The following is an 18084-nucleotide window of genomic DNA, read 5'->3' as shown; positions in this document are numbered from 1 at the left end:
TGTAATTCCCTGAAAGCGGTGACACAGGTGATAAAGGATGCATATGCCATGCTTGCCTTCATTGGTCAGGGGCATTGAGTAGCAGAGTTGGAACATCATATTACAGATACATAAGACATTGGTGAGACTGCACAGGAGTTTTTACTGTGTACAGTTCTGGTGCCATACTGTAGGAAGGATGTGGTTCAGACAGAGCTGATACATAAAGGTTTCACAAGGACATTGCTGGGATTGTGGTACATAGGTTATATGGAGAGATAGGATTCGCTGAGACCGTTTCCCCTGGAGCACAGGAGGCTGACCCCTGTATAAAGCTTTATAAAATCACGAGGGACATAGATAAGATGAATGGTCACATTCTTTTTTCCAGGGTAGGAGATTCTAAAACTAGAGTGCATCAGTTTAAGGGAAGAGGGGACCTGAGCGGCAGATTTTGCCCCATAACGTGTGGTGGCTATATTGAATGAGCTACACATGACCAGGGGATGTGCTTGAGATAGGTAAATTTGCACCATTTAAAAAACATTTAGACAGGTACAGAGAATACTAGAAGGGTGTGCACCCGTTGGGTGCAAATCTCTGCTGCGGACAGTCCTGCGGGTGAGGGGGGGGGGTTGAGGGGGAGTGAGGGAGGAGAGCATGTTGGTCTCAACGAGTCCGGGGAGTGTCCCCCAGGGCCGTGGGTGGGCGAGGGGGGGACAGGGAAAGGGTACTGACCTCGGCCCTGTTTTTCCTGTGGGCCTCTCCTGCAGGCCAGGCAACTGTCCCGCAACTGACAATCCTGCGGGCCCGGCGACCCATGGATGTGTTGCCAGGCGGGGAGCGTCCCCCGGGGCGTGGGCGGGTGAGGGGGGACAGGGAAATGATACAGAGTTCGGTCCAGTGCGCTGCGATCGGGGCGCGTCGGGGAACGGTGGCGACGGCCATCTTGTTGGACCCTCTGCCGCTGCTCTGTACCATGGGAGGAAGGTCAGGTGCGGGGCACGCCGCGACGGGCGCTGGTCCTCCCGGGGGGGGGGGGCATTTGTTAAAGTTTATGAATTGTTTTTAAAAAGTAACAAAAGTCGGTGTAGTCAGTCGGCGGGGGAATGGTGAGTAGGGTGGGCCTAAAATTGTGGCGCTATTGTGTACTGGTTTTTTTCGTCTACCTTTTTTTTGTGGATGAAAAGCGCACAAAGAAATAACTGCACAAAGAAAGGGGCAAACATACAGCAAGTGGGGAACAAACAGTAGGCAAATGGGACCAGCTCATGTAGGCACCATGATGGGCATGGATGAGTTGGGTCGCAGGGCCTGTTTCCATGCTGCGTAATTTATAACGCTGGATAATTGTCTATTGCTAGATTCTTCCCACCAAAACTCAAGTTGCCAAGCTATTATGTACACTCTCACACTATTTATATCTTGTCGCAGAGTCCAAATATCCTCATCGCAACATGACATCCCACCTATTATCATGCCCCCAGCAAAATTGGATACCTTACTGTCTTTATTCTCTTCCAGGTCATTATTATTTTTTGTTTTATAGAAACAGGCCCTTCAGTCCACACTGACTATAAATCACCTGTTCACACTAGTTCTAAGACTAGCATAAGACTAACATAATCTAGGACCAGTCTCACCCAGGTCACTCCCTCTTCTCTCCTCTCCCATCAGGCAGGAAGTACAGATGTTTGCCAGCTGTTATCTGGCAACAGTCCTTTCATCAGCTAGAGTGCAGTCCTGACTTCCCATCTATCTCATTGGAGACCTTTGTATCATCTCTAATTGGACTTATCTTGCACTAAATGTTGTACCCTTTATCTGTACGGTGTGGATGGCTTGATTATAATCATGTATAGTCTTTTCTTCGACTGGATAGCAGGCAAACAAAAGCCTTTCACTGTACCTTGGTACACATGACAATAATAAACTAAATAAACTATGTTATCCTATTATCTCATATACTCATTGGGGGCACTTAACAAAGGCCAATTAATGTACAAACCCACATGACTGGGTTGTGGGAGCACAGAAGACACTAAAGTGGGTGGCATCCTAGATAGTGAAGATGGTTCTTAAAAATTACAGCAGGATCTTGATCATCTATCTGTACAAGAGGGCTAAAGAATGACTATTGGAATTTAATGCAGATAAGTGCGAGGTGTTTCATTTTGGGAAGTCCAACCAGGGCAGGGCAGGGCCCTGGGGAGTGTTGTAAAGCAGTGGGATCTAGGAATACAGGTACACAGTTCCTTGCAAATGGCATCAGAAGGTGGTAAATTGGCCATATGGCACATTGGCCTTCATCTATCTTCACCGAGTATAGAAGTTGGGATGTTTAGTCACGGTTGTATAAGACATTGATAAGGCTGTATTTGGAGTATTCTGTTCGGTTTTAGTCACCCTGCTATCGCAGAGGTGATATTAAACTGGAAAGAGTGTAGATGAGATTTACGAGGATGTTGCCAGGACTCAAAGGCCTGAGCTATAGGGAGAGATAGAACAAGGTAGGATTTTATTCCTTGGAGTGCAGTAGGCTGAGGGGTGATCTTATAGTGGTGTATAAAATCATGAGGGGGATTGATAGAGTGAATTACCCAGTGTAAAGGAATCAAGAACCGGAGGAAATAGGTTTAAGGTGCAAGGGGAAAGATTTAATAGGAACCTGAGGAACAAATTTTTCGCTTGGAGGTTAGTGGGTATATGGAATGAGCTGCCCGAGGAGATAGTTGAGGCAGGTACAATAACAACAAATATGGACAGGTACATGGATAGAAAGGTTTAGAGGGATATGGGTCAAATACGGGCAAATGGGATTAGCTCAGATGGGGCATCTTGGTCAGCATGGATTAGTTGGCCTGAAGGGCCTGTTCCCAAGCTGTATGGGGGAATGTGCAAACTCCACACAGTCAACATCCAAGATCAGGATCAAATCTGTGTGTCCGGTGTTGCAAGGCTGCAGTTCCACCAGCTGTGGCACTCTGCCACCAAATATGAACCATAAATAACTGAGGGACTGGGAAATGTAAAAATGAACATTAAGGAAGTCGGCATTAAAATTCAAACACACCAAATCATGGCTGACCTATATTGGCCTCAACTCCTCAGCTTTGTCATTGCTCCATATCCCTCTCTTATTCAATCTATCATCTGCCAACCACTTTAAATACTTCTCAGGTTGCAGCTTCCATCACTGACTGGGTTAGGCAAATTCACCAACCTCTAAAAAAATAAATTTATACCTACCTCATTTTTAAATGTCTGGCCGTTTGAGTTTTTTTCCCCTTGTTAGAGATTCTCTCAAGTAGATATGGACTATTTCAAATTCAATGTAGAAAAGTGCAAGGTGATACATTTCAGAACGAAGAATGAGGTGAGAATTTAATACAGATTCTATAGTATTAAGTTCAGTTAAACTAAGGACTTTTAAACAGGGGTGGGTGCAAGGAAGGAACTCCGTGTTTGTGCACAAATCTTTGAGAGAGGCAGAACAGATTGGCACAACATTTGGTAAAGCTTAAAGGATTTTGGCTTTTCTAAACAAGGCAAGAAAGTTATTCTAAACTTGTGTAATAAACACAAGATTGCCTTTGCTGAAATATTCTTTTCAATTCTGGACTCCATGCCTTGGGAAGATTGCAAATGTTCCAATATAATTCCAGGAAAAATGGATTACTGATGCCTGGAAAGATTAGAGAATCTAGGCTTACTCTCCTCTGGAGCAGAGAAACCTAAGCCAGCCAATCTGATAATAATGTGTAAAATCATGAAGGATTTAGACCTGGAAAGTAATGGATTAAAGGTCAATAACCAGATGTCACAGATTTACGGTGAATGACAGGAAGCACAGAGGGATCATCAGGAGAAACATTTCTTATACCACGTGTGCTTTAGGTCTGAATTGCCGTGCTTGATGGGAGTGATACAATCAATACAGATTCTATAGTTGCGTTTGAAAGAGTTTTGGATAAATACTTGAGGGAAATGGGAAAGCAAACACATTATTCCAGAAAATCATGAGTGCAGACTGAATGGTCTTCTGCTCTTCTGTGCTAAACCATGTCTTAAACTACTGTGGCTTGCCCATCACTACATCACACCATAATGACATCACAAGTCAATCCACCTCCAAATCTTGTTTTAAAAGAAATTCATCACAAAAGTTGATGGCTATTTGGTTTCATTTCCATCATTACAAACTCACTCCACGTTGTCCACCAGTTAATTTGTGCTGTGTGAAGAGCTCGTTGTGAGGAGAAATTGCTTATCAGTCAGCAGCACTGTCCAATAATGCCCTGGACAGATCTAAGGCTTGATTTTAGTTGATCTTTGAGTCATTAACGGGACCTCTGGCTGTACTACTCTGGCAGGATGCCCCAAACGTTGGCTGGCCTAGATGTCAAACTGATCTACCGTGAGTAACCTGGGTGGCGGGGGAGACCAGATGTGAACAAGTAAGTGAAAAAGATGTATTCCATAGTATCATACACCTGGAAAAGCAGGTTTCCAAAGTCTTGAAAAACATTGTGATCTTGGAGTATTCAAGAGACCAATTATCAATCCGGCATTTTGGAACGATTTTCAAGGGTTCGGATGGTCACATGATCCAACCTAACTCCCTCAAATCAACAATGTGCACATTGTCCAAAATACAAATGCACTACAAGTCAATTTCTTGCACACTTGGCCAAAGACAATTTAAATATTTCTTATTACTCCCCGATACATTGCTTTGGAAGCCATGTGACATCTTGTTTTTCTTTTGTAATATTTTTAGTCCTGCTTTTGCCCTGTGTTATTTTAATGGTTTGTTCAGCAGTTATGGGAAATGTTCCAGAACAACTGAAAGCAGCCGTCTGGCTTGAACTGCTAACCATTTCAATAAGCATGCAAAACGAGAATGTTCTTTTTTTAAAAGAAAGCCAGTTATCAATTGACAAGTCAACATTTAAACAGAAGAAATCATTCCTGGTTAAACAAAGCAAGACTATTATAAAGGACCGCCGAGCCAAGGCTGACACTTAATAATTCGTCTATAAGAGAAATTAAAACAGAGGTCTGGATGAAAGTTTTGGGAAGCTGTCTCCAATCCACCCACTTCTGGATTTAACCTGAGAATTAGCTGGCAATCCTCACAAGGGAGTGGAACTGCCAATTTCAATAACTGATAATGAGGGAAATTAACAACCGCTTTTAACTTTAGCTCGGTTTGCACAGTTTCCTGGAATTTGTCACTGCAAGCAAGGTAAATGCACAAAGACAGATTACAGATTAGTTTATTGTTATGTAGACCAGGATCCAATGAAATTCCTGCTCACATGAATATCACATGAAGTAAACGATGTACAATATGTACATATCAATGTGGGTACTGCTTGTGTTCTCCAGTATATTGTGCCTCAAATGAGGAGACTGATCTTTAGCACAATAAGCAGGAGGCTGCCCAAAACATGCAAAAGTGAAATAATGCTTATGCTGAAAATTAGTAAGAGAAACAAAAAAAACCAGACAATATCAGCCAGCATCTGTGGAGGCAGAAACTGACTCATCAGTTCTTACCAAGATCATCAATCCGACATAGGGTCATACGTTTTGTGTTAGGACCCTTCTCTAGTCTGAAGAAGAGTACTGACCCGAAACATCCATGTTGTCCAGAGATATCGCTTGACCTGCTGAGTTACTCCAGCACTGTGTCTTTTTCTGTAAACCATCATCTGCATTTTCTTGTGTCTACATAGAGCAATACAGCATGGAAATAGAACCTTCAGTGCAACTCAGCCAACCAAGGTGCCCCATTTAAGCTCGTCTCATTTACCCTCATTTGGCCCTTATCTCTCGAGATCTGTCTATTAGTTTAAAAGTTGAAACAAAGAACTGCAGATGCTGGTTTATACCAAAGATAGACACAAAGTGCTGGAGTAACTCAAACTGAGGAAAGGTCCCGACCCAAAACGTTACCCATCCTTAATGCTCCAGAGATGCTGCCTGACCCGCTGAGTTACTCCACCACGTGGTGTCTGGTATTTTAAATGTTGTTATTGTAAACCCTGCTAACTCATGCAAACTCTGTTTCTCTCTCTTACTTCTTGGAACAGGCTTCTTGGTTTAATTAGCAAGCTTCTTTCTCAGCAGGGAATATAATGTTTCTGTCGACTCTGATAGCACACAGCATGACTTCAAGTGAGGTGTCACTGAATCAAGAGTCAATCTTGGCTTCTTTGCAATCCATCTTTGGCATGCTGATTGCTGTGCACCCATTTGCAGAATCCAAGAAATGTCATATTTGCACTGTTCCTTTAAATAGTGCAGCTGAAACTGAGTTTATGCACACAAAAAAATCACACCAGCTTATTCTTGTTGGTTGGAAAATCTGGAAATAACATGTTAATAGAGCAGATGTTGCTGTGAAAATTACTACAGAAATATAGGATTTCTCGCACAGAATTTCACATCTTCTAAAGTTTGAAGCATATGACTACAATAAAATCCAGTTCATGGAGACACAAATGCAGGAGGATAAATTCATTTCCACATCATTGATTCACACAGCTCTTTAATCACTCACCGTGAGCTTTTTTCCCCCACATAAATCTTGCTTATCTTTATTCTTTGAGGTGCATTACATAACAATTTATATTATAAAGCACCCTGAATATAATGCATGTTTCACATGGACCATCAAACAATGTTTGACTTCAGGTGGCATAATCTATGACAACAAGGACGGAAAATGCTGGAATATTCATCAGGGCTATCGGCAGAGGCAGTTAGCTTTTCAGGCCATTGACTTTTCAGCATACCTGGGAATACTTTGTAATAAAATGAGCTTCAAGTGGCGGTGACAGAGAAGAGTGAAACGAATACATGGGAAAGACCGTGACAGTATGGAGGCTGGAAGTGTTTTGGTAACAGAAGTGATAGAGGCACCAGCTTAAATGGAATGGTTAGGGAATAAGAAGTATGTCTGAAGTATGTGTAAATCGAAACATGTAAACATTCCTCTGTGTTTTTCATCATTCTCCTTTTTCTCTGCATTTTAGTACATCTTTAATTTCTAATTTTTCTAGTTCTGAGTAGGTTCTCGAGATTGATCCCTGGGATGGCAGGACTGTCATATGAGGAAAGATTGAAAAGACTGTGCTTGTATTCACTGGAGTTTAGAAGGATGAGAGGAGATCTTATAGAGACATATAATTATAAAAGGACTGGACAAGCTAGAAGCAGGAAAAATGTTCCCAATGTTGGGAGAGTCCAGAATCAGGGGCCATTTAATAAAGGGGAGGCCATTTAATAAAGGGGAGGCCATTTAAAACTGAGGTGAGAAGGAACTTTTTCACCCAGAGAGTTGTGAATTTGTGGAATTCTCTGCCACAGAGGGCATTGGACGCCAAATCACTGGATGAATTTAAGAGAGAGTTAGATGGAGCTCTGGGGGCTGGTGGAATCAAGGGATATGGGGAGAAGTTGGGCACAGGTTACTGATTGTGGATGATCAGCCATGATCACAATGAATGGCGGTGCTGGCTCGAAGGGCCGAATGGCCTCCTCCAGCACCGATTTTCTATGTTTCTAACCAGAATGGAGGGTGCAGACAAATAACAGGAAAGCGCAAGGAAATGTGTCCAGAATATCAGAGGTAACTAATCCAGTAATTCTGTAAAAATGAGCTGCCTCATCACGGTTTTAAATATATTGCACGCTTATTTATATGTAAATGCCATTTAAATTTGATCTCCAGTTTTTGAGCTGCAACTCACTTGCTCAATATCACATTTCTACATCTTATTACAATGGGCAGCATAAGTATAATTTTCATCAATGCATCTTTGTAAACAATTCCTCCTTTTCAAGCTTTTGTGAAAATCATAATCCAAAAATGTATATGTAGAATTTTCAATGTTTGCATAGCCTTTTTGTGGTAGGTGATCAAAAGTGATCAGATCTGGAAGTTACCCCATGCATTGGTATGCATTTAGTGAAATGGATCATTGTGATCCTGGTATTTTAATGGCTTGTTATGTTCATCAATAATGAGATATTGCTTAGCTCATCTGTTTTGAGGTAGATTGGTGTTATCAACTTGAATTATGTGTGTTGTATCTTTTGTGATTATGCCTCAGTGTTAAATTTTACTAATCACTTGTCTGTCATGATGCAGTTTGCCATGCACCAAACCACAGGAAAAATTATTATTTTCCAGATCCCTATTCTAATTCACATGTTTATGATTTTAAGGCCATACCCTTCACTTATCACTTACCAAACCAGCATTAGTAGGTGGTTAATTGCATGACATCAAAGCTGTTATTTTCAGAGCGTAGGGTTTGAAAAGGGGGCCCAGTTTCTACGAAGTGAAAAATTTGACTCAAAGTCATGCATTTTTTGGAGTTTATAATGATTGCATTCAAGTTATACCCATCTGTCTCATCATCAAATTGAAACTTGTGAGTTTACTTTGTTGTTTGAAGGCTTTTAATAATTTAGGGTGCCAAGTGGGAATACATTGTATATTTACTGGTTTCATTTCTACAATAACAAGGATGTTTGATATTTTATCATTATGCAATTTTCCACAAACAAACCCAACTATTTATAAGTATACGGTATTAATTTTGTGCCAGATTAATTCTGGACCACCTACTTTGACTTAAGTATGTAACCCAGGCAGCCCCACATTACGGCTCTTTAAGTTACAGAAATTCACTATTACAGAATTCACAAATCAATATATCAAACCCCAAAATTGGATATCTATATACTAAAACTCTCATTTGTTTGTTTGTTTGTTCCTGAACTACAGCCAAAACGGTGCACGATAGCGCGACAATTTTAGGCCCACCTTACTCATCGTCGTCCCTTTGGTGCTAATGGAGAAGTTCAATTGAAATTGGTGTTATATTTTTAAAGTTATTCACATTTTAAAATTTAAATCTATCTCCTAGGGAGGGAGGGAGGGGGGGGAGGAGGGAGGATAAGGGGGGTTGAGGGGGATGGGGTGGGTGGGGAGGGGAATGGGGGAGCGGGAAGGGGGGGCAGGGGAGGGGGTGGAGGGAGGGGAGAGGAGGGAGTGGATGGAGGGAGGAGGGAGGGGGAGGGGTAGGGAGGGGGAGGAGGGAGGGAGGGGGAAGGGGAGGGAGGGAGAAGGGAATGGGGGGAGGAGGGGGGGGGGCAGAGAGGGGAGTGGGGGAGGAGAGGTTGCTGCACCAATGCAGGAGAGGTTTGGGCCCTACGGGTCCACTTGGTCTAGTATGGAATAAATTTCTCCCACAAAATATTTGTGAAAGAAAAAGTAAATATATTAACACCATTTTTTTTCGACTCCAATTTACATCTATTACATACACACAGATGATACGGCTTCACATTATGGAAAATCATGTTGGGGATTATTTACTGTAAACACAAAGCAGCCCACCACTCCCTCCACTCATATTTGTTAAACTCCATTTGAAATGTTGTGAATTTGTTTTCCCTCTTTTCCAATTAATTGTCAGTGATTCCCAGATACTTTTACAACAATTTTGCAACTAAAGTTCTGGAGTACAAAGTTATGAATACGATCAGGCGTGTACTCAGATTTTGTTGCGAAGCATGGCAGGTTCCCTGTATGTCTTGTAATATGACATTGGCTACATGAAATTGTTCATATACCAGGCAGAGGTTGAACTTTAATGAGATCCAAGTGAGAATAAATATCGAGGCAAAGCGGACAATGATCAGATTCTGAGTAGACTACCTTAACTTACTTGTGCAGTGCATTTCACTTCAGACAATAATGGCAGGTGTCAGATAGCAGATGAATAACGTTAATTGTTTATCCCAATGTAAAAGATGTTGAGAATAGGATAGAATATATCATATCATATCATATCATATATATACAGCCGGAAACAGGCCTTTTCGGCCCTCCAAGTCCGTGCCGCCCAGTGATCCCCGTACATTAACACTATCCTACACCCACTAGGGACAATTTTTTTTTTTTACATTTACCCAGCCAATTAACCTACATATGTGGAATATAGTACAGTATAGCACGGAAACAGGTCATTGGGCCCACAATGTTCACACCAAACGTAATACCAAGTTAAATAAACTCCTCTACCTGCGCATGATCCATATCCCTCTAGTCTTTGCATTGTTCATGTCTATCCAAATGCCTCTTAAATGCCACTATCTACCTCCATTGGCAGCTCATTCCAGGCACCCACTACAGTCTGTCAACTACTTGTCCTATACATCTCCGTTAAACTTTGGCCCTCCCACTTCAAAGCTCTGCCCTCTAATCTTTAACATTTTCATTCTGGGATAAAAATTCGGACTGTCTAGAAAAATTTCTGATTGTCTAAAAGACTTTGATCGGTATGTGATAGATTGTTTAAAGAAGTGAGAAACAATTAAGGTACAATTCTGTAAGAATTGGTTAAATTCGCAGAAGCAATGACATAAATGCAGCACCTCAAAACGGCAGAGAGATGCCTTAGTCTTTGCATGATACAAAAATGAATGTTCGGGAGCCTCCCACTAAGTAAAATAAAGTAAGGTCCATACAACATAGAAAGGAGGGACTATTATCACTCAAGGCTTATGACAGGAGTAGAAGTATTTTTATACACTGAAGAAAGTAACCTTCAGTCGGCCTACTTACCAGAAGTTGTGTCACTTTAGAAGAATATGTGCAGGTACACGTGAAATCTTTCCTCAAGTCGTAACTTCATTTATTAATTGATAGCATAAAGAGTTGGCACAATCTCCCTCTAGAGTTCATCTCATATGTCTCCTGTTGAAAATTCACATTGATGTATCAACTGTTAGCAACACCAGAACTTTAGAGCATTGTCTTATTTGTGTAGGTCATTCTAATTTTGTACCATTTTGTGATTGATGAAACTAATAGATTTTATGACACAATGTTCCATTACGCCCTATTAATAAAAATATGAAAATAAATTAGTCCCATCACAATACATTCCCAAATCAGAGAGCTAATCATATAACAAAGCTAAAGGTATAATGCATCATATAATGTTATTATGCTAATGTCAACTGTAGTAACTGGCATACAGTATATTGACCTTGACAGACCAATTAAAGCTCAAGATACAGTAGCAAAAGTCTAAAGACAAGTAATTATCAAAAAAGTAGTTTCCCCTTCTATATTTCATTGACGACTCTGAATATGTCCCATTCATATTTTGATAATTAGATGCTTAAAACAAAGCCTGCACCATAAAATCTTTATGAGGTAGGTAACCATTAAACTAATTTTCATAAAATTCCATTATATTAAACCTTTTGATTTATTTTGAAATTATGGGCAAATCAGCACATCAGATTGAGAGTACTTAGTGTTATTAATTAAATATTAATTCTGGCACTAAATATTTCCAAGTCAATTAAAATAAATTATTGTGTTGGGGGAAAACATACTTCAACAATGATCTATTAGCTTCATGAGAATGCTTCAGATAAATATGACAAAGTTTTTCCAGTTTTTAATCTGGAAATCCTTATGATCATTTGAGGGCTTTGTCCTTTCATATCCATAAAACTGGGTGTGTTCATTCATTCCTTTACTGTGTTACCAAGTGAGAAAACTTTCACACCCAGGCTTTGAACAATTGGAAGAAGAGAATATATTGCATCCCATTCTACTGCATAAATAAGAATCGTCAAGGTTAAATCTAGAACTTGAGGCATTCTTTTTAGGTTTGTTTATTAATGTCACATGTACCGAGAAACAGTGAAAATCTTTTTTGTTTGTGCACAATTCAGCCAAATAAAAGACTAAACATGAATACAGTCAGGCAGTCTACAGTGATAAACGGCACAACATTTAGTGCAAAGATATAACATTGAAGTCCGATTAAAGATAATTCAAAGATCTCCAATGAGATAGATTGGAAGTCAGGACCACACTCCAGCTGATGAGAGGACTGTTCATTTGCCTGACAACAGCTGGGAGGAAACTGTTCCTGAACTTGGAGGTATGCGTTTTCAAACACCCTGCCTGATGGGAGAAGGGGGAGGAAGGAATGACCGGGTTGAGACCTGTCATTGATTATGCTTGTCAAGGCAGCCTGAAATGTGGATGGAGTCAATGGAAGGGAGGCTGGTTTGTGTGATGGATGATCCATTAAACTGGAATAGAGTCAGACATGTAATGGCAACAAGTGAGCATTTTGCTCGCAGCAAAACAATAAATGATCAGCAAGTCAGGCATTGTCTGTGGAGATAATAGCACAGCTAATGTTTTAGGTTGAGAATCTTTCATCAAAATTGAGAAAAGTTAAAAATATAACGTTTCATGTTGCAGAGAAAGGGGATGAGATAGAAAAATAAAAGGGGAGGGCAAAACAGAAGTATTTTACTTTTGGATTACATGCATGATGCTAAGTATTCCTATTAATTAGCTATACTTACATCTCAAATAAAATATGATGATAACATTCAAATTTTAGCAAACTCGTTCCGATGCCTGCACTGTTTTCAGCCTAACCTGAGACCCAAGCATGTTGGGGAGGGAGTTTGGGAGGGGATGAGGTTGGGGTAGTTGCAAAGAAAGGGTTGAGGAGTTGGCAATATTGGTGCAACTGGCTGTCTGGTTCCACCATCAATCTCCCAGTCTGTTCCCAGCCTAAGCTGAGATTTCTTCCCATTAGAAATATTCTCAATCAAATCCAATAGCAGCAACCTACAGCACTAAGTCCTCTGCCTGAGATTCTTGGTCCTGAAGGCAAGGTAAATCATTTTCTAGAATTTTTAAATGTTCTGTGATACAATATTTGGACTCTAAACGTGTTACACTGCACCAATTGTATAAATAGTCCAATGATTTCCCTACGATCATCAATAATGTCTGGAATAAAATAAAATGATTGAATAATGAGTTGATTTTTTCACCAGGAGAAGGCAAGACAAAGGTATCATTCTTGCACACATGCAAAGTCTGAGATGAATGCAGATAATATGAATAATAAGGGTTTTAACATTTACTGGTGATAAAACTTCATGGGGATGTGTTTGAAAATGGAATAATTTACAATGCAGAATAGAATAAAAAGCTTCACATCCTGTAATCTTGCAGACGTCTTTGGGGATTGTTCAGAAATCAACGCACTATTCATTAAGTTCAAATTTGTATTCATATCTTGCTGCACAGAAATATCATACAAACATGTTAAAAAAATCTCACAAAAATCTCACAAAACTGTCTCACTTAAGTACTTACTTATAATGCATTGTTAGAAGTTATATGTACTTATAATGCATTGATTGGTGGAGGCAGATTTGATAACTTTTAAAGGGAAATCAAATAAAAATAGGAAAGGCAAAAATGTGCACCAATGGAAAATCACAGAAGAGGGGACTTTGATAATTGCCATTAACATTTTTAAAAATGCCATTTATAAAAATTCACATAACATGTTTGAATTGTTAAATCACTATATTACCTTCCCTATATGCTTTGTTGGTTAATTGTGATGCTATTATTTCCAAAATCCTATAATGAAAGATACACTGCTGGAAAAAATAAATAATGTGGTTATAAATAGAAGGATAAGTATTTACATACTGCACTAACTCAGCGGTAGAGCCAATTTTGAAGAAAAATTAGATAAAAAGGATAAAATGACCCAACCAAGGTTTATCAATGTTTCTGGGCATCTGTAAAGTGCAGAACCATTTAAAGAGAAAACTAAACACTTTAAAAGAAAATAATGAAAACAATATTTTTAAAATTTGTTTATCACAAGGCCACTTCTAAGTTATTAAAAACCTGAAACCAAACACATGAAGAAAAATGTAATTTAACTTTCTTCCAGCACTACCATCCCTATGAAATGATGGGCTTGGAAACCCCTTAGATCGGGGCAACTTTTGAAAGGAACTTCGTGTAAATGTTTGAAAATCTCAGAAGCTTATTTGGAAGCCCGAGAGCACATAGCCACTGAGAAATCCACTGTGAACTGAGGTTGGCCTTTAAGTTCAGTATTTCTCTATGGAAAACTGACAGTCCATTACAGAACTGCTAGCTAAACCCAATTAAATCTCGCCTGTTCTTTGCTGCTTGTGTTGTGCTAATGGGACAAACATGTGTGCTGTGCTTCATTTCTGAAGATAATCAAAATTTAATTAATTTGTAATTGTTTCAGGAAGGGAGAGGGGTAGAGAGAATAAAGGGCATGGGTGTGACTGGGTGGTGGGAGCCAAGGGTACCCAGGTGACACAATTACTTTTGGTAAGAAGGAAATAAATATCATATAGTCATAGCAAATCCATGGCTAGTTTATTTATGCAAAACCAAACAATTACAATGCTTCACATCCTTAAATCTTGCAGACGTCTTTGGGGATTGTTGAGAAATCAACGTACTATTCATTAAGTTCAAATTTGTGTTCATATCGTGCCGCACGGAAATATCATACAAACATGTAAAAATAAATCTCACAGTCCAGTTTATTGTGGTGCCACAAAACTGTGGTATTATAAGTACTTACTCACTTAAGTACTTACTTATAATGCATTGTTAGAACAGGCTTGTTTCTCCATTTCCCAGTCCTGAAAGAAATATGTAAAATTATGAGAGGCATAGATAGAGTAGACAGTCCAAAACTTTCTCCCAGGATGGAAACATGCCAATATTTCATATGCCAAATATGCCTCCCTCTGGAAGGCGACTCCGGCGACTCTGGACTGTCAAAGCAGCCACAGCCAGACATAAAAACAGCTTTTTTCGACGAGTGATAGTTCTACTCAATAACCAAAGTCTGTAGTCTTTTTCTTTTGCTCTGGTTTATTTTCACCCACATGTTTAGACCGTAATGGTGTATCCTTATTGTTTTGATGTGTTTATGCTGTATTCTTAATTGTTAACTGTATGTTTGTGCTGTCATTTGTGAGCGGAGCATCAAGGCACATTCCTTGTATATGCATACATGGCCAATAAACTTATTCATTCATTCATTCATTCATTCATTCATTCATTTATTCATTCATATCAAAGGACATAGCTTTAAGGTGAGAGGGACAAAGTGTGAAGGAGATGTGTTGGGCACGTTTTTTTACAAGAGGGTGGTGAGGACCGGGAGCGTGCTGCTGAAGGTGGTGGTGGAGCCAGATACAAAGTGGCATTTAAGAGACTTTTGGATGGACACATGGATATACAGAAAATGGAGGGATATGGATTAGGTGCAAGCAGACAAGAGTTGGTTTTGACATGATGTATGTCACAGATATTGCAGGCCAAAGGACTTGTTCCTGTGTTGTACTGTTCTTTGTTGTTTGATAAAGGGCCATTGACTGAAGTATTAACTTTGTTTCTCTCCAGAGATGCCTGATCTGCTGAGTGCTCTCTCCATTTTATGTTATTATTTCATATTTCCAATAATTATCCTTTTTTTGCTTTTCTATTACAGTGGATTTGTGCCTTGGGACTTGTCTAAAGAAGAGACTTCTATAGACACATTTTTATTTAGAAATCATGATTGTGGTAACATCTGATGGGATAATTGAGACAATAAACAGTGAGAATTTGTCTTCATGCCTTGAAAACTCAGTTTGTGCATTAAATCTGGGGGAAAACACTGAGCCAACAGAGATTCCAGCATTCTTTTCAGTGGGAGCAACTTGCCATGGGCATGATACAAGAGGTTAAGCAACCCCTCTGGAACTGCATCCCAACTAGACATCAAGACAAACAGGGAGAGACATAGAGAAATGTTACTAAAGCAGATGGCAAAGAAGAAAAAACATGCTTATTTACTGCTTTAAACAAATTCTGACAGTTTGTCTAGATGTTAAAGGAAAGTGATGTCAATCCCAATGCGCAATTGCATCAGATCCTTGGTTTCAGGGTGAATTTTCTTTTCAACTTTACATATTGATCACATATGGCAATTTTAAGTCATAAGGCACAAGAGGTAACAGAGTGTGGTCGACTTGGCCTGGTCGAATTTACCATAAGAATAGGTGTCTTAAAATATAACAGTGATTACCTTTTTTACTGATAGGGTAAAAAAAACCCTACTCTTTCACCTTCCTAATAACAAACCTTAAACCATACGTAGGTCTTGCCACCAGCGAGAGCATCTACATGAGACACTGCCTCATGAAGGCAGCATTTATCATCAAGGATCCCCACCATCCGTGCCATGGGTGGGAGGAACAGAAGCCCAAATTTCCTCACTATCAGGTTCAGGAACAGCTACTTACCTATAACTAGCTTACACTGAGCCGCACAACCCTAATTTCACCTCGGCAACAGACCTCTGCGAACCACCATGGTCTAGATTTCCAATTATGTATTTTTGCACCAATGCTGTCTTTTTCCGTTTACTCTTGCAGAAATTCTGTACTTTATATATCTTTTATGTTTTTGTGTGTTGTCTGTCTCTGCCTGTGATGCTGCTACAAGCAAGATTTTTCATTGTACCTGTTCCTCACTGTACTTGTGCATATTGGCAGTAAATTGAACTTGAACTTGACCGAAAGGAGTACGGTTAAATTGACAGATTTTGACGGGTAAAATGCCTATGAATTAAATATTGGCTTAGAATATAGTTCATGGCAGAGTTTCTCCTATTCAAAAAGGGATTAAATAAACCGTAGAAATTTACATCTTTATCCATAAATGTGGTTTGAATCAGTGAAGATTATCTGAAATTATTTAGCTTGACATATATTCCAAGTTAATGAATAATTTGTTCTGATTCAATTATATGTTTGTGGTGGTTTAGAAATTATGATTTGCATATTTTTATATGTTGAAAATATAAAAAGTTACTTTGTGCATTATTAATACCAATGTCTATATTCTTAACTGGAATATGGCCATTGTCCATCAATGGTTAACGGTTTACTTGAAAAATTACAATCCTTCAAAACTTGCATGAGCAAACTTCAGACTGCTGAGCAGGATTATTAGCTTAAATTTTATTTGTGAACATTTGGTGGACAAGCTTGTGATTTTAATTATCAAGATGCCTGCACAGAATTTAACACAAGAATAGGTGTCTTAAAATATAGCAGTGATTTCCTCTTCTACTGATAGGGTAAAAAAAAATCCTACTCTTTGACCTCCCTAATGACTAACCTGAAACTATACCTCAACCAGTATCTACATCATTATTGCTGTCACTCTGTTTTTGAAGTTCAACTCTGATTCATGATTGACCATGAAGTACCCAATATTTCATGATTATGTTATACGTTGCCAACATGTTATGCATCTCACATGTATTTAAGATGCACTGCAGCACTCCGTTCAGTGCACTAACTCCACATTTATCACGAGTCTGAAGAAGGGTCTCGACCTGAAACATCACCCATTCCTTCTCTCCGGAGATGCTTCCTGACCTGCTGAGTTACTCCAGCATTTTATGTCTATTTTCGGTTTAAACCAGCGTTTGCAGTTCCTTCCTACACACATTTGTCGTTCCTGGTCCAATTGGTCCAGTATCACACAAGTATTTTGACACAGTACCTTAACTTTTGCAAAGACTCTTTTCAACTTGCATGTCTTTGATAGTCTTGTTAACAGCAGAACAGTGCACAAGAAGTTGTATGACACACATTTGGTCCTGACTAAAAGATTATGTTTACAAGCAACATTCTGAGGAATTACTTTAATTGCAGTTAGGAGATTATAGACCAAAGTAAGATCTTTTCTCTGTAATCCAGGAACAGAATTCCTATAAAGTTTGTTCTTTTGTGCCAGATTTACCAACGTAATTGAGAATTAATTAAACTTTCAGACTCTCGAGACCCTTCTTCAGACTGAGTTGTATGGAAATAGATACATGTTTTGCTATTGATGTTTTAATTACATTTTATACATTAATGGTTCACTATCACAATTTACTGTCATGTTTTAATAACAATAGCAGGCCTACCTTTTTACCCAATTTACATATTTCTGATTGAGATGGTGTAACGATTCAGTTGCTGTTGAGACTTTGAGATTGTTCAGCATTGTTTTCCACATTGGAAACCATCTACGAACATCACACCCACTGTGTCACTTTCCCAGTGTTTGCTTTCTTTCCTCCACTCTTTCCCAATTCCATTGCCATTTCCTTTCATTGATTTTCTAAGGCTACCCAG

Source organism: Rhinoraja longicauda, chromosome 17 (assembly GCF_053455715.1).
Source record: "Rhinoraja longicauda isolate Sanriku21f chromosome 17, sRhiLon1.1, whole genome shotgun sequence".
Classification (NCBI taxonomy): Eukaryota; Metazoa; Chordata; class Chondrichthyes; order Rajiformes; family Arhynchobatidae; genus Rhinoraja; species Rhinoraja longicauda.
The sequence above is the reverse complement of the archived record's forward strand: the minus strand, read 5'-3'. Positions refer to the sequence as shown.